Source organism: Anabrus simplex, chromosome 1, assembly GCF_040414725.1.
Source record: "Anabrus simplex isolate iqAnaSimp1 chromosome 1, ASM4041472v1, whole genome shotgun sequence".
NCBI classification, from domain to species: Eukaryota; Metazoa; Arthropoda; class Insecta; order Orthoptera; family Tettigoniidae; genus Anabrus; species Anabrus simplex.
This window is the reverse complement of record NC_090265.1, coordinates 1633846441-1633870709: the sequence shown is the minus strand read 5'-3', so window position 1 is coordinate 1633870709 and position 24269 is coordinate 1633846441.

Genomic DNA, 24269 nt, shown 5'->3' with positions numbered 1-24269 from the left:
GTAAAGGTTGTTAAGAGCTGGATGAATTGCAATCTGGTATATTTATGTTCATATCGCCCATAATTATGCATTGAAGAGATACCATTTGAAGACGTGATGCACACAGGTGAAGAAGAAGACATTAGACGGTTGGAGTTTAATGGATACAGTAGCGGCTGTGATTCATGATAAGGGCCGTAATGTAGTTCCCGTTTGCCGTACGTAGCTCATACACTACAACTTGCTCTGAGAGTTTACAGTTCGTAGAATATTGAGAATCTCATTGCGTTGTGTAAAACATTAGTAGCATTAGTAAGCACCGTACTGTTCTTTTGGAAATAGGCGCTCAAATCCCCATTATTAGATCGTCTCCTCTTCCACGGTGGAATTTTGTCAAAGCTAACTGGGACAGTTTCTCTGTTGATCTTGATAGCAGCATAAGATGGATTCCTCCTGTTGTCAACAACTACTGTAGATTTGTTAAAGCAATACTTGCCGCTGCAAAAAGACACATTCCTAGAGGGGTCAGAAAGGAGTACATACCTGGATGAAATGAAACATGTGAAAAACTCTACAGTGATTTTCAAGAGAATGGAGAAACAGATGTTGCTGATGAACTCATGAACAACTTAGATGAAGCCAGACGGAACAAGTGGACAGAAACTGTGGAGACTATGGATTTCAAACATTCTAGCAGAAAGGCTTGGAGCCTTTTAAAGAAGTTGGGGAGATCACCTCACATTCCACAGCCCAAATCTGCTGTATCACCTGATCAAGTTGTCAAACGGATTGCTGGATTGTCTAAAGTGAAACCCAAGAAAGAAAAGAACTAACCTTCATGAAAAAACATAATATTGGTTCATCAAATATTTCTGCCCCTTTCACCGAAGAAGAGCTCCTGTCTGCTCTGAAGACAACAAAAAACCGCAAAGCACCTGGTTTTGATGGCATTCACTCTGAATTCCTCAAGCATTGTGGGAAGAACACAAGGAAATGGTTGTTACGGTTTTTCTCAAATATTCTGATTACAGGGAAACTTCCTCCAGAGTTCAAACGAACCAAGATTCTGGCTATTCTGAAACCAGGTAAACCTTCCGATTGTCCTGAAAGTTATCGTCCAATTGCTCTAATGAGTGTGTGTTACAAAACTTCTGGAACGGCTCATCTACAATAGAATAAGCCCTCTAATTTTACGATCGCTCCCAGCAGAACAAGCCGGTATTAGACCTAACCGTAGTTGTGAAGACCAAGTTCTTGCGTTAACAACCCACATTGAAGCAGGTTTTGAAAAACGACTGAAGAGTGGTGCAGTGTTCATAGACCTTACAGCCGCTTATGATACGGTTTGGAGAGAGGGAGTTGTGTATAAGATTTTTAAACTTGTTGGATGCAGAGTAATGTCACAACTCATAAACAACATGCTTTCAGATAGATTGATCCAGGTAGTTATGGGTAACAAACATAGTAAAGTTAAAAAGATCAACAATGGTCTCCCTCAAGGATTTGTACTCTCTCCATTGCTGTTTAATATGTACATTGCCGATATACCCCATACTACATCACGCCAATTCGCTTACGCGGATGACCTAGCAATAGTTACTCAGCAATCCAATGTGAATGAGACAGAAGCAATTCTGAACAGAGACCTTGTCATTTTGAGCGAATACTTTGATAAGTGGTGTTTGATACCTAGCACCAGCCAAACGGAAACCTGTCTCTTTCACCTTAATAACAGGCAGGAAAACATTACTTTGAATGTTTCCCTCGACAACTCTCCCCTACCACACAATTCTAACCCGAAGTACCTTGGAGTAACTCTTGATCGGACACTATCCTTCAGGAAACATTTAATGAATACCGCTGCTAAACTGAAGACCAGGAACAATATAATTCAGAAACTTGCACGTTCTGCATGGGGAGCATCAGCATCCACTCTTAGGTCGTCAGCACTGGGACTGGTATACTCTACAGCCGAGTATTGTTCTTCTGTTTGACTGAATAGCCCTTATGTTAAGAATATTGATGTTGTTCTGAATCAGACGATGCGCATTGTCAGCGGCGCAGTCAGATCTACTCCTCTTTTCTGATTGCCAGTCTTGAGTCACATAACACCTCCAAGGATTCGCAGACAAAATAACCTAATTCGCGAGTTCAGGAAGATAACAATGAACTCAAGTCTTCCCATTCGTGAACACATGGTTGTTAGGTATGGACGTCTGAAGTCAAGATCTCCGCCCATTCAGACTGCAAGGGAACTCATCAATAGGAACTTTAACGGTTCTGATGAATGGCAATTGGAGTGGACCAACTCAGCTCCAGATGAATGGCAGACCCTCTTTAGTCGCCAACACCCACCACCTGGTTTTAATCTCCCCAGAAGAACTTGGGTTCTTCTCAACAGAGTCCGTACCAATCATGGACGATGTGGGTCATTTTTGCATATGTGGGGTGTGCGCTCCTCCCCTGAGTGCGACTGTGGTGAGAAGAAATAGACCATCCGTCATATTGTCACCGAATGTCCTAGGAGGTCATACTCCGGTCAGCTGAAGGAGTTTGTGTGTGCTTCTGACGGGGTTGTACAATGGTTCGACAGCTTGGATTTAAGTTTATGAACTGTTTTAGAGATTGGTTGATTGTTTAAGATGTTATATTGTTTGTTATATTTTTGAATATTTGTATGTAGAGTTATGTACTAGCCATAAGGTAAATAAATAAATAATAGTAGGAAGTTTCAAACATTCTTCAAAATCCACAAAGATTCTCAGAGCTGCACCGAAACATCTTTCTCTACTAGGACACAACCTGATTCAAGATGAACCTACACTATGGAATTCAACTATTCATGTGCTAAACTTCAATAACGGAAGAGAGCCATTGTATTCGCATCTGCCGACCTCACACTTTCCAGTAAATCTTACAGTATCTCAATGGGAACATACTCATTTATTGAACGATACAGTTCTTCTACAGTGCCAGTCTCCGAGATAATCCTCATTGTTAACAGTGTCATATCTCATCTTCAGAATCCGTCACACAGTGGATCAGGAATTGTAACACAGTCATGGTTGGATGCAATTACCATCCGGTACAACAATATTGAAGAGAATGAAATCGCAACCTCTGTCGGTGAGGGTATCCCCCGCCTCTAGTAAGAGGCGACTAAAAGGTTTCCCAGGGCTCTAAACTTGGGAGCGTGGGTTGACGATCATGGGACCCTTAGCTGAGTCATGTCATTACTTCCACTTACTTGTGCTAGGCTCCTCACTTTCGTCTATCCTCTCTGACCTCCAGTGTCCAACTGTACTTCTTTTCTCCGACGGTATTGGGTCACGAGGCCTAGGGAGTCTTTCATTCTCATGCCCTTCGTGGACCCTGTCTTCCTGTGGCCGATACCTTCATTTCTCTAAGTGTCGGCCCCTTCCATTTTTCTCTCTGATTTGTGTTAATAAAGGATGGTTGCCTAGTTGTACTTCTTCTTAAAAACAATAACCACCACCACCATCATCACCACCACCAGCACCAACACCACCACCACCATTTGTTCCATCGCGCAAAGCTGTGAGGTACCCGCTCAAAAAAACGAGTTTTTCGCGGTTCGATTGCTTTCACTGCTGCTACAGACAAAGCACTGCAACTTGCTAATCTACATAAGGATCTCGAATCTATTGACAGAAGAGGCAAGCTTGTTACTCCATTTTAATATGCTGTGAAGTTAAATCTTTGGTGAAATTATAGGTTGCACTTAAATATTTTCTAAAATAGTAAAGGTTTTCATTTTTTAAAATTTAAGACGATCCATTCTTTGGAGCCAAGAAAATTGCCTGGTATGTGGAGCTTGTAGAACAGCATTATGCAGGGTCTCTCAGGGTGCATGCACCAGTGCATTCCACGGCGCAAGATGCAAAAGACGACTTCGCTAGGTTGACAAGAGTGCAGACCCCCACTCCTGGATTTTAAGAAATAGCGCTGTCTCTCTCTTTCCCTACGCATGTCTTCCCCTTCCTCACTTACTCTGCAGCGCACCACCATCTGAGCAGAGTTGAGCCGAGCTTAGCCGAGTCGCTCCGAGATGAAACGCATGTCCGAAACGAGCCGAGTCGGGCCGACGCTCGGTGCACAAAACCTCTGCGCTTCGGTTTGCACACGTGAGATTTTCGGCGTTTGAGAGGCCCTGGCATTATGCAAAAGAATTATACAACAAATTCACAGTCAGTTTACATTTCTGAAGATGAAATAATCACGTATCACCTATCTGGAACCGAAATACAAAATTTCCAAAGTTGCGAAAGCTAGCTGTGAAATAATTATGTATACCACTAATAACAGTATTTTCTGAGAGACCGTTTAACACAGTATGATTCGACAGAAAAAAGAAATAGGCTCGACGAAGACAAAGTGAGAATGCTTGTAGGCCCTATTCTTTAACAAAAATGTAAGACAGTTACTGTGTTATCATTCATTTGACTTTTTTTTACAAAAGTAGTGCAGGGGCCTGGGTTTTATTCCCGGCTCAGCCACGAAATTTGAAAAGTGGTACGAGAACTGGAACGGAACCAAGTCAGCTTCGGCAGGTCAAATCAGTAGAGTCATTTCGATCCCCTACCTGAGCTATCCTTGAAGTGTCCTCCGCAGTTTCCCACTTCTTCACCAGGCAACTGCTAGAATGGTACTTAAGGCCACAGGCGCTTCCTTCCCTATCGTTTCCAATCTTCCCAACCCCACAAGATCCCTGTTCAACGTAGCAGGTGAGGCAGCCTGGGCGAGATACTGGTCCTACACCCCAGTTGTATGACGGACCAAATGTATCACGCTCCAGAACACGGCTCTTGAGGCGGTAGAAATGGGATTCCTGGCTGAGTCCGAGGGAAGAACCAACCCTAGAAGGTAAACGGATTCAATAAAAACTAATTAGTGTTCATGATTTATTCAACATTTGTTTTGGGAGAGATGCGTAACTAGCAACTAGAATTGTACACCACAATATATTTAAATTTAATTAACAATTATACAGATATTGAAGTGTTAACATAATAATGCCTACTTAATAAATAATATTGTATTTAGAAATTTATAGTTTACTATTTTCTTTTAAGAATAAAAAACATATATTGGAATCGAGTATCGACAAAAATTGGTATCGACTCATCTCTACTTTGCATTGCTCTATGTCCCCTAAACTAGTCAAAGATTCTTCTAATTGATGGCCGTATATATAATTTCGCGTGGCTATTTCTAGCCTAGTGCAGCCCTTGTAAGGTAGACCCTCCGATGAGGGTGGGCGGCATCTGCCATGTCTAGGTAACTGTGTGTTATTTTGGTGGAGGATAGTGTTATGTGTGGTGTGTGAGTTGCAGGGATGTTGGGGACAGCACAAACACTCAGCCCCCGGGCCACTGGAATTAACCAATAAAGGTTAAAATCCCCGACACGGCCGGGAATCGAACCCGGGACACTGTGAACTGAAGGCCAGTACGCTGGCCATTCAGCCAACGAGTCGGACATTGATGCCCGTAAAAGCACTGCCCAATATTCCATCCACCAACTTTGTTCCCAATCACCCGCTCCTTTATCCAGTGATGTTGATGATGATGATTATGATGATGGCGATTGTTTTTTAAGGAGCCTAACATCTAGGTCGTAGGCTCACTCTCTGTATAACCTGCTCACCAAGCGCTGGAATTGTGGCAACGTGAGAGGCCAAGTGAGGATTGAGGGGTGGAATCTAAATGACCGGAAGGCAGCCTTGATTAACAACATGACATTGCCTCCTGTCAACCATAGACCACGCTCTGTGCATCAGTCACTAACACCACTAAAGCAACTCTAGGCACCGCAAAGTCTGGTCACCACCATATTCGTAAGCAGACATGGTTATGGACGGATCAGTGGTGGAAAATAATGTTAATAATAATAATAATAATAATAATAATAATAATAATAATAATATGCTCCTGGATAAGATCATCAAAACCTGGGAGAAGGAAGTACCTGGAAAAAGCATGGGAACAAACGCTAAGACAATCCACATAAAATACTTTACCTTTGCTGACGATCTAGCGATAATTACCCGGACTCCTGAGGAAGCCAGAAATGCCATCGAGAAACTACATGAAATCGCCATCAAATCTAGCCTACAAATCTCTTACGAGAAAACACAATACATGGAAACCAAGAGCCAAAGTCTGATATTACTTACAACCAAATATGGCAACATCACACAAGTTAAGCACTTGAGTACTTAGGTGAAATTATCGGGAACACTGGAGGTGAAGAAGTAGCTAATATAACACGTGCAGAAAAATTACGTAAAGCCTACACAATCATTTGGAATATGTACAATACGAAATCGCTTCCCGCCAAAGTCAAACTCTGATACTACCACACAGTTCCTCTCCCGGAAGCACTCTACGCAGTTGAGCCGTCATCCTTAATCATCAACATCAAGGACATAGAGGAAATAGAACGGCAGATCCTCAGGAAGATATTTGAACCCATGATTCAAGATGGTATCCGGATGCGTAATAGCTCAGAAGAACTGTATTGTATGACTGAGTGATTCCCCTCAGTTTTACAGAGGCGTATGAAATTTTACGGACATATAGTACGAATGGACGACTCTCAACCGACCAAAGAATCATCTCCATCATTAACGGAACCCGACAAACCAAATTACGCTGGTTGGTAGACACTCCAAGTGACCCTGCAGAAATTAATATTGACCAACTGCCAACTACACGGACAATATTCAGACAGAAAATCAATTCACACAAGTTCACTCCCAAGAACGCAACAGCTAGGAACTTGAAACTCAGAAATGCTTGGACACGAGAGAGAAGACAAGCCCATACTGAAAGGACGAGGAAACTTTGGGAAGATAAGAAGAACAAGAAGACCAGTGATAAATAATGGTTCTACGTGCTCCTTAAAGGGCAAAACGCAATATAATAATAATAATAATAATAATAATAATAATAATAATAATAATAATAATAATAATAATAATAATAATAATAATAATAATCATCAGCAGCAGCAGCAGCAGCATCTTGTAAATGCTCATAGCAAGCAACTGGAAAGTCTATAGCGGTACGTTTTCACCATTACAAATATAAGGCTATTGTTAAAAATTAAAAGACATGCATTACCATTACGACTCGCAGATTGATTGATTGATTGATTGATTGATTGATTGATTGATTGATTGATTGATTGATTGATTGATTGATTGATTGATTGATTGATTGATTGATTGATTGATTGATTGATTGATTGATTGATTGATTGATTGATTGATTGATTGATTGATTAGTAATTTCGTAAGTTCTATAATAGGTAGCCAAGGTGAATGAAATCTGACGAAGTATATGCAATTAGATACATTGTTCAGAGAAAAATCACTGAGTTTGTATTACAGACAATTTTCTCGCTTTACGACGCACCGACACAGATAGGTTTCATGGCGATGATTGGATAGGAAAGGGCTATGAGTGGGAAGGAACCAACCGTGACCTTAAATAAGGTACAGCCCCAGTATTTGCCTGATGTGAAAATGGAAAACCACGGAAAAACATCTTCAGGGTTGCCGACAGTGGGGTTCGAACCCACTGTCTCCCGAATGCAAACTCACGAGTTTACTTTTACTAATCTCACAACACACTGTAGTCACATTATCCCAGCGGCTCTTCGTCGACTCTACCAGCTGGATAAGTGATGATTACAATGCCTTCACTACCGGGACACATCCGTGCTGGTAGTCTCTAAACTTGGCCACAACAGAATATGTGAATGAAACTGGGTAGGGAGACGTGATACTATGGTCTATAAATAGGAACTGTCCCGGCATATGCCTGGAAGTGAAAATGGACTGCCGACAGTGGGGTTCGAACCCACTACTTCCGAATGCAAACTGACAGCTGCGCGGCCCTAAACACACGGCCATCTCGCTCGGTACAGACTTTTAGTTTCTAGGTGAAATTTAATTGTATTCGAATGTAGTCTTGATCTTTTGACCTGTACTACATGTGTAGGAATTGTAAACAATTACAGTGGATGGGGATTTGTCGCCTTATTTATTGAACCACCCTCGTATTCATACATGTATGGCTGTACTTGAGGAGTTTCTGTAAATAACACAACGGTGAGGTTATGAGCTCCTAATTACTTCATAAATGTGTTCTTAGAGTCTTAGAGTTCTTGACTGGAGCAGTCACCAAACTTTTGATCCACTTACAGTTCCCTTCTTTGCACATCCGACAAGCTTAGAAGAGACTGTTTGGACCTAACATCCATGGCATTATGTCCCGGTACATCTACACATCGTGACTCAACCAGACGTTTTCTCAGGAACTCTCATGATGGAATTAGAGAGAGAGCGCGTCAAACCATTAGCAATTCGCGTCGGTCAGCAAAAGAAACAGGGATCAGACTGAAGAAAGGCGTCTCATATTAAAGAGCGCCACGTGTATGAGTCTACAGATCCTCGTGTTAATGACCGAGCATCAATGACATGCTCGAGCAACGTGATCCCTTTAAAGGAAAAGGCAACTTAAGTTACTAATTACTACAGCTGAAGCTCATTTACACTATTTCTGTTTCCAATTTTCCTTCGTTCCGGAAAGGAAAATTACGCTATGTGCGGCAATTCACGTGCAACTCGGCAGATAACCTGGTTTGTAAGTCGTGAAACGACCCAGAGATGTTCTGTTAAGTTTTTTGTTTTGTGCTTCAGTCTTCTTGAACACTACACAACGAGATGTACCATAACATACTTCGACCGCCATGTGCATCGTATCCAATCACAGGCAACTACAGTAGAAAGCACTGGCGCCTCGTCAATTGGGTGTCAATATTTTTTTTTACAATTGGCTTTACGTCGCACCGACACAGATAGCTCTTATGGCGACGATGGGATAGGAAAAGGCCAGGAGTGGGAAGGAAGCGGCCGTGGCCTTAATTACGGTACAGCCCCAGCATTTGGCTGGTGTGAAAATTGGAAACCACGGAAAACCATCTTCAGGGCTGCTGACAGTGGGGTATGAACCCACTATCTCCCGGATGTAAGCTCACAGCTGCTCAGCCCTAACCGCACGGCCAACTCACCCGGTTTCATAATATTTAACAGTAATAATAATAATAATGTATTAACTAAAATGTTTGTCAGTGGCCTAACTGTCTGTAAACAAAGGTATCATTTTTAATACTGAATCTATCAAGTAGACGGTTGGCTTGCCTGATCAAAATAAATAAATCTACATGAAAAATCAACTGACGGATACGATTACTGTGTACATTTTCGAAGACAGTACATACATGATGACACACTACACAATAACAGTAACTCAAATTAGTCTTCACTAGCTTGAAGACCGCGGGATACTCAAGTCTAACGCCCCCTATTATACTATGACACCAGTTGACGCGGACGTTGGGTTACATGCAGCTTATTATCCACTGAGTGGCCAAAACTCATGGGAAGACATTGAATGTGATGTTAATAACGAGTTGCTCCTCCGCGAGCCCTCAAAATGGCAGCAATACCATGAGGCATCGACTCTACAAGGTGTTGGCATCGTTCTGGAGGGATCTTGCACTGCTACCCACAATTAGTCTTGTGTAGTTGGTGCGGCGTTCATGGGGCGTACGCCAGCATCGACAGCATCCCACAAATGCTCGATTGGATTAAGATCGGGGGATCTAGAAAGCCAATCCATGGCGGTAACTTCACTAGAGTGCTCCTCCAACCACCTCCATGCCACCCCAGAGCGGTGACATAGCGCATTGTCCTGTCGAAACATGGCATCTCCATCAGGGTACTCTAGGGCCAGAAAGGGATCCAGATGGTCTGAGAGAATGTCCACATAACGTGCACCTGTCAGCGCTCCCTGCTGCCGGACAATGGGGCCTAATTTCGACCATGAGAACGCCGCCCAGACCAGACCTGAGCCACCTCCCGCATGGACACAACCTTGTTGTCACGCCGGATCCATAGTTTCATGGGGCATACGCCACACTCTCACGCGCCCATCAGTTCGATACAACTGGAACCGGGAATCATCAGACCATACCACACGCCGCCATTGCCGATGTTCGCGGGCCCATGCACGACGTTGACCTCTGTGTCGAGGTGTCAACAAAGGGACACGAGTTGGTCGTCGGCTGGTGAAGCCTACGTGGTACAGTTGTTTCCTTACAGTCCTGATAGAAATGGGTTACTGAGTCCCAACATTCAACTGGGCGGTGACCTGACTCACAGTAGCCAGTCGAGCGCCTAGTATGGTTCTGCGGAGGCGACGTGATATCCATTCGTTTAAACACCTGTGGTCTTCCCTTGCGGTGGTTTATGCGGTTGGTTACATTCTCTCTGCGATATTGAAGATCCACCCCTGACACTATTGACCTCGGAAACACGAATTCGCGTGTAAACTCCGCAATGCTATGATCCATGCGCCGCGCGCCGATGACCATCCCACGTTCAAAGTCAGTTAAGTCGCGACGTGTTGCCATCTTCACGACACTGGTGTCTGTGACAGACTGCTCAGCTACGCTGCAGCTAGCCGCAGCGCTCAGGGACCATACACGGCACTGTTTGTACTGGGACACCCGTTCCCGTGACTTTTGGCCACTCGGTGTATAAGGGATACTGGTGGCGCCACCAGAAACTGTGTCCAGCTGGTGGGTTACATCTCAAAACTCACGAATCTCAAAACTTACTGGCTAAAATTAGTATATAAAGTATATCAAAACTCACGACTACAAATTAGTAGCTAAAATAACATTCTAATGAGTCTCAAAATTCACGACTCCAGACAGCAGTTGCCTGCGAAGACCGCAGGAGGAATGACGTGCGCAGTGACTCACGTACCGTCCAAACACATGTTTGTCCACCCACTTTTAGAATGGGACATCCCATGTAATGTTAACAGGAATTATCATCCTACCACAGACCAAATTCATCAAGAATAACACTGATCTTTACTCAGTTATTCTGCTTGGTGTCATCAAGCAGTGCACAACATGGAATTCATTACTTTTCATAAACTGTCATCCCCGTGTGCCGGTAAAGTTATAATTGCAATTGACAGTAGCGTTTTAACTGAAACAGCCCACCAGTGTGTGCCTGATGTCCGTGGGTTTCTCAGCTTCCTGTCGCATATACTTTGTGCGAGACTACACGACAGGCTCACCTCTTGATGAGAGAGGCGCCAATTACAACGCACGCAGGTCCGGCTGGTGCTAACAATAGACCTTTTCGCACAATTCCGATTCAATTTTCAAATATCTACAGTCGTTATGTGCATTTATCCATTCAAAGCAGAACTGGCGCGGCTCGTGTGTTTTGAGACTTGCCCAGGTAAAGAAATCTATCCAGGCTGAGTGGCTCAGACGGTTGAGGTGCTGGCCTTCTGACCCCAACGTGGCAAGTTCGATCCTGGCTCAGTCTGGTGGTATTTGAAGGTGCTCAAATACGTCAGACTCGTGCCGGTAGATTTACTGGCACGTAAGAGTATTCTTGTGGGACTAAATTCCGGCACGTCGGCGTCTCCGAAAACCGTAAAAGTAGTTAGTGGGACATAAATCCAATAACATCTACTCTTACTAATCCCCTTCTTGGAATTCGTGAATTTTGATACTCGTGAATTGAAATACTCGTGAGTTCTGACACGACACGGAAGAGGACACGGCAAGAGGCAAAGGATAAAACCAAAGAGGATTTCCTCATTTATGCTACCTATAAAGGTCTATTATTAAGCTCGTGTTTCAGGAAGAGTTACCTGTTTACGGTCGTGAACAGCTCATTAGCCTTCAGGGCTCCCCATACTCTCTAGAGAGAACTCAAACTCGTCAGCTATAATTGTGTTTATTCTTTAGATGTCATTAGCAAGTGTCAACAAGTTTTGTTCCTAAGGCAAGCGTATTTCTGCTGGGAATCTTTTGGACCATTTTCTTCCCTTCGTAGTTTCGCTGTGACACCTTTTTTGAAAAGGGGAAGCGCTAATGGTCTACAATAACGGCATGCAAGACGCGGCCCGCGGGCCACCTCCGGTCCGCGAAGGTGATCAATCAGGTCCCAGGCTAGCGACAAATTTATAGAATTGAATAACGAGAAACTAAGAGATGTTAGCACAGAGTTGGAAGTTACTGGAGAACTAGCAGATGTGATCAGCTTGCATGGAACAACAACAGGTGAGGATATCTTCTTAGGAGTGCAGAGAACTGCCTGAAAGGTACAACCTTCCTTTTCTCGGCTCACATGTGTTGCAACAGAAGGCGGGAAAAGTGTGTGTAGCAAAAATGTAGGTTTCATTGGAAGACTAAATGCAAAATGCGAAGCGAGTGGTGTTAACCAACTCTCAACAATACACTGTATCCTCCGTCAGGAAGCTCTCTGTAGGAAGTGAGTGGACATGTCCTATGTGATGGATCCCGTGATTTCTATAGTAAATTTCATAAGATCTTGTGGACTCAAACGTCGACAGTTCAATTCTTTTCTATAAGAGGTAGAATCTTTGCCATCTGATCTCCCATACCACACCTGTAGTAAAATTGCGTCAAGCTTCTTTGTTTGAGAGTAGTGATTTAAATACTTCTATGTGAGAAAAAGAACTCTGTGGACTGCCTGCCTAACAAGGAATGGCTGTGGAAACTAACTTTCTTGGCTGATATTGCTGTCCATTTGAACGAACTGATTTTAAAATGTTCAGTGGGACTCCAATGTTATCTGTGACCTTTACACATGTGTCAAATGTTTTAGATAGAAACATATTTTTTTGAAAGACATACTCCACAGGAAAATTTTGCTCACTTTGGCAGATGTCAGTCATTGAATGGTGAACAATGATTCACAGTTTTCACTTTCGCTTACAATGAAAATTCTTGGTGATCTGGAGAACCGTTTTCAGACTTTGGCGCACATTCCAAGAAGATCAGGATTTTCCAGAATCCCGTTCCCGATGTAACTAAAGATGTTCAACGAGCATTGGAAATGAAACTCACTGATCTGCAAGCTGATGATACCATGAAGTACAAGTTCAAAATAGCAATCCTTGTCCAGGAGAGGAGTTTCTTATCTGTTTTTGGGATAGCGCTATAATTCAGTAAACGTTACATTTTAGTAATTGTTACATTTCTAGGCATCGTTACATTCCTGGTAATCGTTACACATCTAGTGAAATGAAATGGCGAATGGCTCTTTTAGTGCCGGGAGTGTCCGAGGATATGTTCGGCTCGCCAGGTGCAGGTCTTTTGATTTTTCTCCCGTAGGCGACCTGCGCGTCGTGCTGAAGATGAACTGATGATGAAGACGACACGTACACCCAGCCCCCAGGCCAGCGAAATTAACCAATGATGGTTAAAATTCCCGACCCTGCCTGGAATCGAACCCGGGACTCCTGTAACCAAAGGCCAGCACGCTAACCATTTAGCCATCGCATGGAGAATTCGTCAACTTCGGAGCCCCAGCACTCGCAAAGCGTCACGCCAGGGGTATAATGCCAAGGATACGACGCGCACTCGTACAATTACTCGCAGCTTCTTGTGATTTCTGGTTGAGATTTAGATAATCATGTACTACGTGGTCAAGAACAGAACCAGAATAAACATGTGACGGCGAAGAGGTTAAAGACGTTTCATTCCCCTATTTAAATAACTATTTTGAATTAGTTGACGCCGAAAGTAATGAAAACACGACTGTTACATGTAATGCTGGAGCCATTATTTTGAAAGTTGGTTTAGTCTCTTTTAGTGGTGATAGCCCTTTTAAGGCGACATACCGAAGATAAAAGGATACTTACACCTAACGCATGGATTTTCATGAAACTTTGTGGAAATGTCACCTCCATAAAAGTAAAGATATCACGAACATTTCTTTCATATTCAATTATTAGTTTTTCCAAAATATTTTTTAAAATTTTTTAATTCCATTTTTTTCATGAAATTGAATTAACGTGTTAATGTAAATTCGTAATTAGGCAGATAATACTTCTTTTAAAATCACTACGTATCCATTTTTCAGTACATAATTTATATAAGGAGATATAACGTACTAAAGTTTGTGTAATTTTTACGCTCCAAAATTTTGGACTTAAAAATCCCTACTACTTGAAAAAATTCTTCAGTTAAAAATCCCATACGAAGATTTCTTAATATAGCTGTGATACATATACCATACAAATTTTGTTACATTTGGCAGAATATTATGTGAGAAAAATGGGATTTAAATGCAAAATGAAAATTGGCAAACAAAGCATTATTACAGTGATAAATTGTTTGAATTCAGCGGAATAACTTCGTGACAAGAAGAAACAAACGCAATCCTTTCAATTTCAATCACAAAACAATTCACTAAAACAACCAAAATATCGATTTTTACATCTGGAGTGTCGCCTTTAGTCACTGCTCTAAAAGAACACAAAATGAAGTAATGTCATTTTTCTTGCGAACTTTAATCTAATTCCAGCCCCATATGAAAAATAAAAGCCACTGGTTTCCTAAGGAATTGCGTTTTGTGGAAGTAATTATAAATGTATTCGTAATTTTTCTGATTACTTGTAGAAAAGTTACTAATAATTGTAATTAAGTAAAATATTTATTACTTAACTGTAATTCAGCGCAATTGTTGTTGTATGAGTCATCAGTCCATAGACTGGTTTGATGTAGCGCTCCATTCCACCCTATCCTGTGCTAAACTTTAATTTCTAGGTAACTGCTGCATCCTACATCTGCTCTAATCTGCTTGTCATATTCATGCCTTGGTCTACCCCTACTGTTCTTACTCCCTACACTTCACTTACAAACCCAACTGCACAAGTCCTGGGTTTCTTAAGATGTGTCCTATCAATCTATCTCTTCTTCTCGTCAAATTTAGCCACACCGATCCCCTCTCACCAATCCGATTCAGTATATCTTCATTCGTGATTCGATCTATCCATCTCATCTTCAGCATTCTGTAACACCACATTTCAAAAGCTTCTATTCTCTTTCTTTCTGAGCGAATGGCACGCTCCAAACAAAAGTCATAAAAAACATTTTTTTTTCTAATTCCTATATCAATGTTCGAAGTGAGCAAATTTCTTTTCTTAAGAATGGCCTTCCTTGCTTGTTCTAGCCTGCATTTTTTTGTCCTCCTTGCTTCTGCTATCGCTAGTTATTTTACTACCCAAGTAACAATAGTCATCCACTTCCTTTAAGACTTCATTTCCTAATCTAATATTTCCTGCATCACCAAACTTCGTACGACTGCACTCCATCAATTTTGTTTTGGACTTAATTATTTTCATCTTATACTCCTTACCCAAGAGTATGTCCATACCATTCAGCAACTTCTCCAGATCTTCTGCAGTCTCAAATAACATAACGATATCATCGGCAAAGCAAATCTCAAGGTTTCGATTTCCCCTCCTCGAATTGTGATTACCTTTCCAGATTCTACATTGATTTCCTTTACTGCCTGTTCTATATAAACATTGAAAAGGAGGAGGGACAATTACTTGTTTTACTTCTCCCATCACTGACTATGAATAAGAATTATATCGTGTTTGTTTGTTTGTTTGTTTGTTTGTTTGTTTGTTTGCTTGTTCCAGATAGGCTCGAAAACTACCGGACAGTTTGAACTGAAATTTGATAAATTATTATATATATATATATATGATTCGCTGCGGCCATCGAGGACCACGTTAAGTCTTGTTGCATTTGACACTGAACTTGGCCTTCTTTAGAGCCCAAATTTCCCTCATTCTTTGTGAGTGGGCCTGCTTACGCTCCTCTGTCCAAGGGACACCGTGTCTTCTCTTCGGTTGCTCGTCTCGGTTTAGCCCGTTCGTCAATATTTTCCAGCGGAAGAGATCTCTGTTAAGGGCGTCTTCAGCTGAGATATGTAGCATTTGCAGGTCTTCTTTGGTATTTCTAAACCAGGGAATTGTGGTTTTGGGGTTTGAATCAAAAAAGTGAAGATTTCTTTAGTTAACTTTCTTCTGTCCATTCTTTTCAGATGACCGTAAAATCGTGCCCGTCTTTTTCTGATTGTGTCGGTAATTTTCTCTATTTTGCTGTAGACTTCCTTAATGGATCTCTTTTGATGGATTCCATTTCTGTACTTTGATCCCAAGATTCCTCTCACAATTTTGCGTTCTCTTTTCTTCAGTTCTTCAAGGAGTCCTTTGTTGGCATTTAGAGACAGGGTTTTGGCTGCATATAGAACTACTGGCTTCAGAACTGTTTCATAGTGACGTATCTTGGTGTTTTGGGAAAGGCATTTTTTGTTGTAGATTGTGCGAGATGTTTGGTAGGCTATTTCCAGTTTGCGTACTCGTTCCTGAAGTGCTTCTTTGTCCAGTCCATTTTTCATGATGATCTCACCCAGGTATTTGAATTTGTCTACTCGGGTGATGTCCCCGTATTTTGTATGGAGTTTTGGTGGAGCCTCTTTGATGTTAGTCATTACTTCTGTTTTCTCAAACGATATCTGCAAACCAGTTTGTTCGGCAATTTCCTTTAAAATTTCAACTTGAGCTCTAGCGGTTTCTATGCCGTTTGAGAGAACAGCAATATCATCGGCAAATGCTAAGCAGTCTGTTGCTATCCCCTTGGATTTGATTCCTATTCTCAATGGACTGTAGTTGGTTTCCTGTAATCTCACCCGCCAGGTTCTGATGATCTTTTCAAGAACACAGTTGAAGAGTATCGGGGATAGCCCATCACCTTGTCGGAATCCTGTTTTGATGTCAAAGGAATGCGAGAGACATCCGTGGAACTTCACCTTGGATTTTGTATCGGTCAGGGTGTCTCTAATTAATGCCAGCAGTTTCAAATCAACTCCAAATTCATTTAAGATATTTAGCAGGACTTCCCGGTCAATGGAATCGTACGGTTTCTTAAAGTCCACAAAGACAGACACATACTGCTTGGACCTTAGTGTACAATATCTGATGATCGTTTTGAGATTTTGGATCTGTTCAGCTGTTGAGCGACCTTTTCTGAACCCTCCTTGGTATTCACCTATTTGATGTTCGACTTGTGCTTCCAAACGCTCCAGGATGGCAAGTGATAGAATTTTGTAAGTTACGGGTAGCAAAGATATTCCTCTGTAGTTGTTGATGTTCTTCATGCTGCCTTTTTTTGTGTAATGGATGGATCAAAGCTATTTTCCAATCTTTGGGTAGGGTCTCCTTGTTCCAAATTTCTTCTATTTGCTTTTGAAAGATATCAAGTGATTCCTCTGGGGCATATTTCCATAGTTCTGCTACTACTGAGTCTTCCCCCGGCGCTTTGTTATTTTTGAGACGGGTAATGTGGCGCTTGATTTCATCTCTGTCGGGTGGTCTGGAATCTGGGTACCTGAGTAAGGGTCCCTTGGTCTCAATGGCGCTTTGCGGTTTAGAGCAATTAAGTAAATTCTTGAAGTAATCTGCCAGAATGCTGCAATTTTCTTCATTTGACGTCTCCAGTGTGCCGTCGTTTCGCTCAAAGCATAGAGATGGTGGTTTATAGCCAGTGTGTTTGCGTTTGAAGGCTCTGTAGTACTGTCTGCTCCTCGACCCTTTGCCGAAGTTTATCATTGTCGAAGCGTGTGATCTGTTTGGTTGTCTTCCTTGTGTTTGCGGGAATTGGTTTGAATTTGATAAGAGACATATAATGATCTGAGGCCACATTGATGCCTTTCTTTACCTTGACATTCATAATCTCAGGGCTGTTTCTCCTGGAGATTGCAACATGATCAATTTGAAACTCTCCGAGAGCTCGGACGGGAGAACGCAAAGTCATTTGCTTTCTGGGTAGATGGCGAAAGTGGGTCGACATGACCTGCAGGTTGTGATTTTCGCAAATGGACACCAGTCTTTTGCCGTTGGGATTGGTTCTTTTGTGAGCAGGGTAATTTCCTATAACTTTCTTGTACTTCTGTTCACGACCTAGTTGGGCATTGAAGTCACCCAAAAGAAGCTTGACATGGTGTTTGGGGATTTTGTTTAATTTTTCATCCAGTAGGTCCCAGAAATTATCAACTTCGTCTGGATCAGACTTGTTCTTATCGTTTGTAGGAGCATGTTCGTTAACTAGGGCGTAGGTTTTGTTCGCGCATTTAATTGTGAGTATAGACAATCTGTCATTCACAGGTTCGAAATTTGCAACCGATTTAAGGATATTGGTTCTAACAGCAAACGCGGTTCCAAGCATCACAGCTCCATTGAGGATTCCTCTTTGCGCTTTGCTCTTGAAAAATCGGTAGCCTTCGGATTCAAAAATCTCTTCATCTGAGTACCTTGTTTCCTGTAGGGCCATTATGGATATCTGATTTTCGTGAAGAGCCTTGGTGAGGGTTTTCAGCTTGCCAGTTTGTGTAAGTGAATTTATGTTGAAAGTTGCTAGAAAGGTTTTAGATTTTGGCCTGAGTTTTTGATTCTTCGGGGTACACCGCGACGCTCCGACTCGTCTCTTGCATGATGTCGAGTCTCCCCCAGAATCCGAACGAGACTCGTGCGCCGTGGCGTTCACGACGAGGGATTTATCCGAAGATTTACCCCCTGGGGTATGTTTCTTGATATGTTGTGCCATCATGCTTTTTGACTTGACTTTGCTCTGGACGGGTACCCATCCTTTTACAACTAGGGTTGTTAGCCCTAGAGGTTGCCTCAAGATGTTTTCTGGCTTCTGGTCATTTACCAGTCTTCGCCGTAACCCTGGCAAGGGACCATTTTTTTTTCACGGTGGAATTTTATTTCCCTACTACCCTCTGACTCTGCTGACGGCAGAGCCAGCGAGCTTCCCCAATTCCAATGGGACGCGCCCGATGGAGGTAACCGGTAAATCCCCACACGGGATAAATTATTATTATTATTATTATTATTATTATTATTATTATTATTATTATTATTATTATTATTATTATTATTATTATTATTATTATTACAACAACTTCCCCCAATGGGAGGCTGCCACAAGGGCAAAGTATGTCGACTACACAGCATTTTGTTTTCTAAGTTACCGTTGACCGAGCTCGATAGCTGCAGTCGCTTAAGTGCGGCCAGTATCCAGTAATCGGGAGATAGTGGGTTCGAGCCCCACTGTCGGCAGTCCTGAAGATGATTTTCCGTAGTTTCCCATTTTCATACCAGGCAAATGCCGGGGCTGTACCTTAATTAAGGCCACGGCCGCTTCCTTCCAATTCCTAGGCCTTTCCCATCCCATCGTCGCCGTAAGACATATCTGTCGGTGCGACGTAAAGCAAATAGCAAAAAAAAAAAAAAAGTTACTGTTGAGTTTGCTAGTGCGCCAGGTAGAAATAATCACCACAAGGCTCAGGAATAAATTTGCAATATGGTTCTTCAAATGTTATATAGATGAGATATAGCCTAGTTTGAAATCCCGCGTCGCACATCCGGAAGCTCTTTAAGTAAAAAATACTTCGTTTTTTATAGTATGGTCTATTATATTGTTTTAATACTATTTGTGTCCGGCTCCATGGCTATATGGTTAGCGTGCTGACGTTTGGTCACAAGGTCCCCTGGTTCGATTCTCGGCAGGGTCAAGAATTTTAACCATCATTGGTTAATTCCGCTGGCACGGCGACAGGGTGTATATGTTGTCTTCTTCATTTCATTCTCATCACGGCGCGCAGGTCGCTTACGGGAGAGTTGAACATGTCCGCGGACACTCCCGGCACTAGGTCATAAGCCATTTCATTTTTCAATACTATTTGTACCATCCATCAAACCGGTATCGTAAGCATTGAATGTAACAACATTATTAAAAATAAAACTCTATATTTCATGCAATCTATGTAAAAAGGATGTGTGTTGATACAGGATGATCCAAAAATTCCGTTAACATTTTACGAGGCAATACTTCACGGAATATTGCTGGTAGAGAGGTAATAATTGGCATGACATGGGCGTTCATTGACACCAGCATAAAGTGAATAAAGCTTCACTAACAGTACCTTTTCTGGTAACGTCAAAATGCCGCGATTGCAGGCGCATCCGACGCGCTCTCACCATCATCATGATCGTCATCATCATCATCATCAAAAGTTTACATTCTCCATCCTGAAGGGGTGGGTCGGGCCACCTAGAGGGTTACACCCTCTCTATTGCCAAGAGATGCGGGCTGGTTAAGGAGATGTGATGTCGCCCTTTCTCACGACAGCTCTTTTATACCGTACACTTGTGCACTCGTTGTTGGTGTCAGTAAAACACCTTGTCATGTCAAGCATTATGGCCATTTGTACCTGGCGTGTTGCTGCCCAGCGCCATCTATTACTCACGTTGTGTACTTTATTTTGGTGTCGATAAAACCCCATGCTACACCAATCATATGTATTAATTATTACCTCTCTACTACCAATATTCCTTGAAGTGTTGCCTCGTCAAATGTTAACGGACATTTTGGTCACTCTGTAATTTTTTTAAAAAAATTTGCTTTTAAATGGTTTAAAGACATCTAACTGTTGAATTAAAACACGGGCAAAGCCGCGGGTACATGCTAGTTACATAGTGTAATGCATGTAGTGTTAGACAGCCGACATTGTTAATGTAATCCATCTTCGTACTGTTAATAATATAATCCCCTGATTATCGAGGTTATTGTAATTTTATATCCATCCATGCAGTAATATTTTAAGTACGTTTTGAATTTTGAGAAAAAATGGGCAATCTTCCAAAACAAGTCGACTAAGCCTGTTGTCACTCCCAAAATGTGGTCAATATATTGATTACTCAGTCAGCCATCAGGATGTTATACAAGCAATGAAGTCAATTAAGATGGATACAGCGCTAGGTCCTGATCGAGTATAAATAAATCAGTTTTAAAAGTGAAAAATAGTTTCGTCAATCTTAGCAATGATTCTTACCCATATGTCGTTAAGAAGCTATGTTCCTTGATAAGGTTAGAACCATATTGATCCACAAAGATAGCAATGGAACAGACATCAGAAACTAGAAGCCAATAACAATTTTTCGATACTACGAAGACTATTTGAGAGAATACTGGACTTAAGATTGCGGAGCTATGTCAGTTTCCAAATAAATCAGCGAGGTTTCTCTTCTTGTCCTGGCACATATACGAATGTAACAATTCTGCAACATTTATTTATTTATTTATTTATTTATTTATTTATTTATTTATTTATTTATTTATTTATTTATTTATTTATTTATTTATTTATTTATTCACGAAGCACAAGATACAGCTACACTGAGCAAATTTCACTTGCACTGTCAACAGACTATTTAACAAACGTAAACTTTCATAATAAAATATAACAAACATAACAAAACATAACAAGAGCAGGTACACAGCCTACTAATAACAACTGTCCAAATCGTAAACCATGAGAATGTCCATGTTCATAGCCAAGTCGTCGTGGGTCAAGAAGACGGTATAATACCTTCACATCAACTTATATTTAAGAGACTATTTACACCCCTCTCGAATATGCTTTTATTTGATGCTATATCAAGTTCTTGTCTCTTATTAACATTGTTAAAGAGTGTTGGGAGGCGGATTAGGGAAGATCGTTGAAGTATTGAGTGCTGAGTGTGGGGAATGTGGAGAAGGTCTTTGGTTCCGGTGGAGCGGGAAGGAACACGGAGAGAGAAGAGTGAGACAAGATGTTCCGAGCGGTAATGCCCATTTAAGATCCCATGGAGGAAACTCAGGTCAGCTACCTGTCGCCTGATGTGCAGCGGTGACATATTGATTGCCATTAATACCTGCTGCATAGACAGATTTCTGAGCTTGGGGTTTCTGTTCCTTACAATTGCAGCAAAGAAGGACACTGCTCTGTCTAACTGCTTGGTACTGGAGGGGCAGGCTGTTGTCCAAATCGGAGAGCAGTAGTTTAAGAGAGGTTGAATGATCGTGAGGAAGAAGTGACGAAGAGCAATGGGGTCAGAAATTTCTGTGAAGCGATAGAGAATGCCTAGTAATTTCATGGCCTTGGTTGTATATGTTTCTATGTGGGTCTTAGATTGTAATTTTGTATCGAATATTACACCTAGGTCACGCTGTTGCGTAACCACGGTGATGGGCTTGTCGAGTAGGTAATATGATGTCGGTAGAGGAGATTTACGTAGTGTTATGGTCATGTGGCTACATTTTTGTGGATTGGGGACAAGTTTCCATGTACGGCACCAGTCCGAGAGAGCATAAAGTGAGGACTGTAGCAGAGCTGCATCTGCTGGATTCCTGATCTCCCTAAATATCTTGCAGTCGTCAGCAAAGAGTAGGGTATTCGCTGTTTCGTTGAGCTCGGACGGCAGATCGTCCATAAACAAAGAAAACAGCAAGGGGCCAAGAGTACTGCCTTATGGGACACCGGAGGTGACTGGTAACCATGAGGATGAAGTGCCTGATATTACCACCCTCTGCCAACGGTTATGTAGGAAGCCAGCAAGAAGGGTCAGAAGACTTCCATGTATATTAAATCGTTCGGAGAGTTTATGAAGCAACAGAGTATGGTCTACAGAATCGAAAGCTTTCGAAATGTCTACGTAGCAGATATCCAGCTGTGAATTCGCTGCAATGGCATGTGATGCAAAGCTATGCAGAGTGGCTAGGTTTGTTAGACAAGAGCCACCTGGTAGAAAACCATGCTGCTTCGTTGAGATATACGGCAGAGTGAATGCGAGGAGACGCTGGTGTATTATTTTTGCAAAGATAAAGGATAGTGTGGGGAGAATAGAAATTGGTCGGTAAGATGAAACAATAAATTTGTTGCCTGATTTGAGAAGTGGAACAATATTTGCCTGTTTCCAGGTAATAGGAAAATAGCCCGCGGCAAAACATCTGTTAAATAATTTAGAGAGAGGGACGCAAAGAGTGCTGGCAGTATTTTTTAGGAAAAGAGGACCTATAGTGTCGGCACCGGTAGCTTTGTTGGTACGAAGAGTACGGCGCCGTCTGCTGTTGCATCGTTGTGGTTCACGCTGACAGGAATCCGTTCCGTCCTTCTCCGTGTGTTGATGAGACTCCAGTAGCGCTTGGGATTGCTGCGAACGTTTTCAGTGACAGTGTCCACGTGTGTTTTGTAGTCTCTTCTGACCATAAACCTCGCCTGGCGGCGGATTTTAACGAAAGTATTGTGAGTGTGTGGGTTATTATTTTTCGACATCACTAAGTTGTTTGATATGTTAGGCCATATTCATGTTGAGAAAACATTATACCACCTAGAATTACCATCCAAACTAAAGCAAATAATAATTCAGTTGAAAACAGGTAACTCGACTGTTTTAGAAGCAAATAGGGAACGGTCTGCATCGATCCAACTTAGAAGAGGTGCGCCACTTTCACCAGCTCTATACAACTTACTGTAACTACGGACTTCATATTGGACGAACTTTCGGAAGAGTCAGTCTCCTCTGAGTATCAAATCAAATCAAATCAAAATCTCTTTATTTGCAAATGAGCTTGTAGTTATTGATGATGATTATGTACTTGAATAATAGAACTGGGATGGTGTATTAATGTGTTTAATTACAACTCCAAGTATCGTGGGGACGAACGTAAAACATGAATAATAAGCGGAGAGAATAAAAATAATATGAGAAGCACAGAACATCTATATATAAAAGTCTTCGAAACCCTAACAAAGTTCAAGGAGTTTATAAAACATATATGAGTTTATACCAACGAGCTAGAAAGAGGACTATAGAGTGGCTAACACGTCTGCTACAGCGCTCTAGGCGGTGCCAAGGCAAAATAGCGACGCCATATTATATCCGCCCGTGTTTTACGGTTTATTCTGGTTATTGTGTGTTCTTATCGTGGTTTATTTGCACTGAATCTGATAAATTAACTGCATAAATTATGCCGCCTATATGTGCAGCAATCAACTGCACGTTCCGTAGAGGCAGCTCAAAGGATATATCATATTTCAGGTAAGTTTTTTTTTAGTAAAGAATGCAATGTTTGGTCATTAGCAGAGTATGTTTCCCCGTTGTCAGTGTTTGTAAATCAATCTATGCTTTTCTCTCTAGGTTCCCTCTGAAAGATATGGAACTCACGAAACAATGGGTAATAAATATGAAACGTGATAAATGGTTTCCGACAAAGCACAGTTTCCTGTGTTCACGACATTTTGAAGAAAAATACATAGTGATCAACAATGATAGAAGACGCTTGCTGTCCAGAGCCATCCCTACAGTTTTTGATTTTCCGAGTCACCTTATGAAAATACAGCGTACTAGACCTCCACCTACGATACGAAACAATATGAGAGCCTCCAGTCCTACGCCGCCACTATTCGAATCTTCGTCCACAAATATGGAATTGAACAATTCAGGTAACTATGCGATTTAACA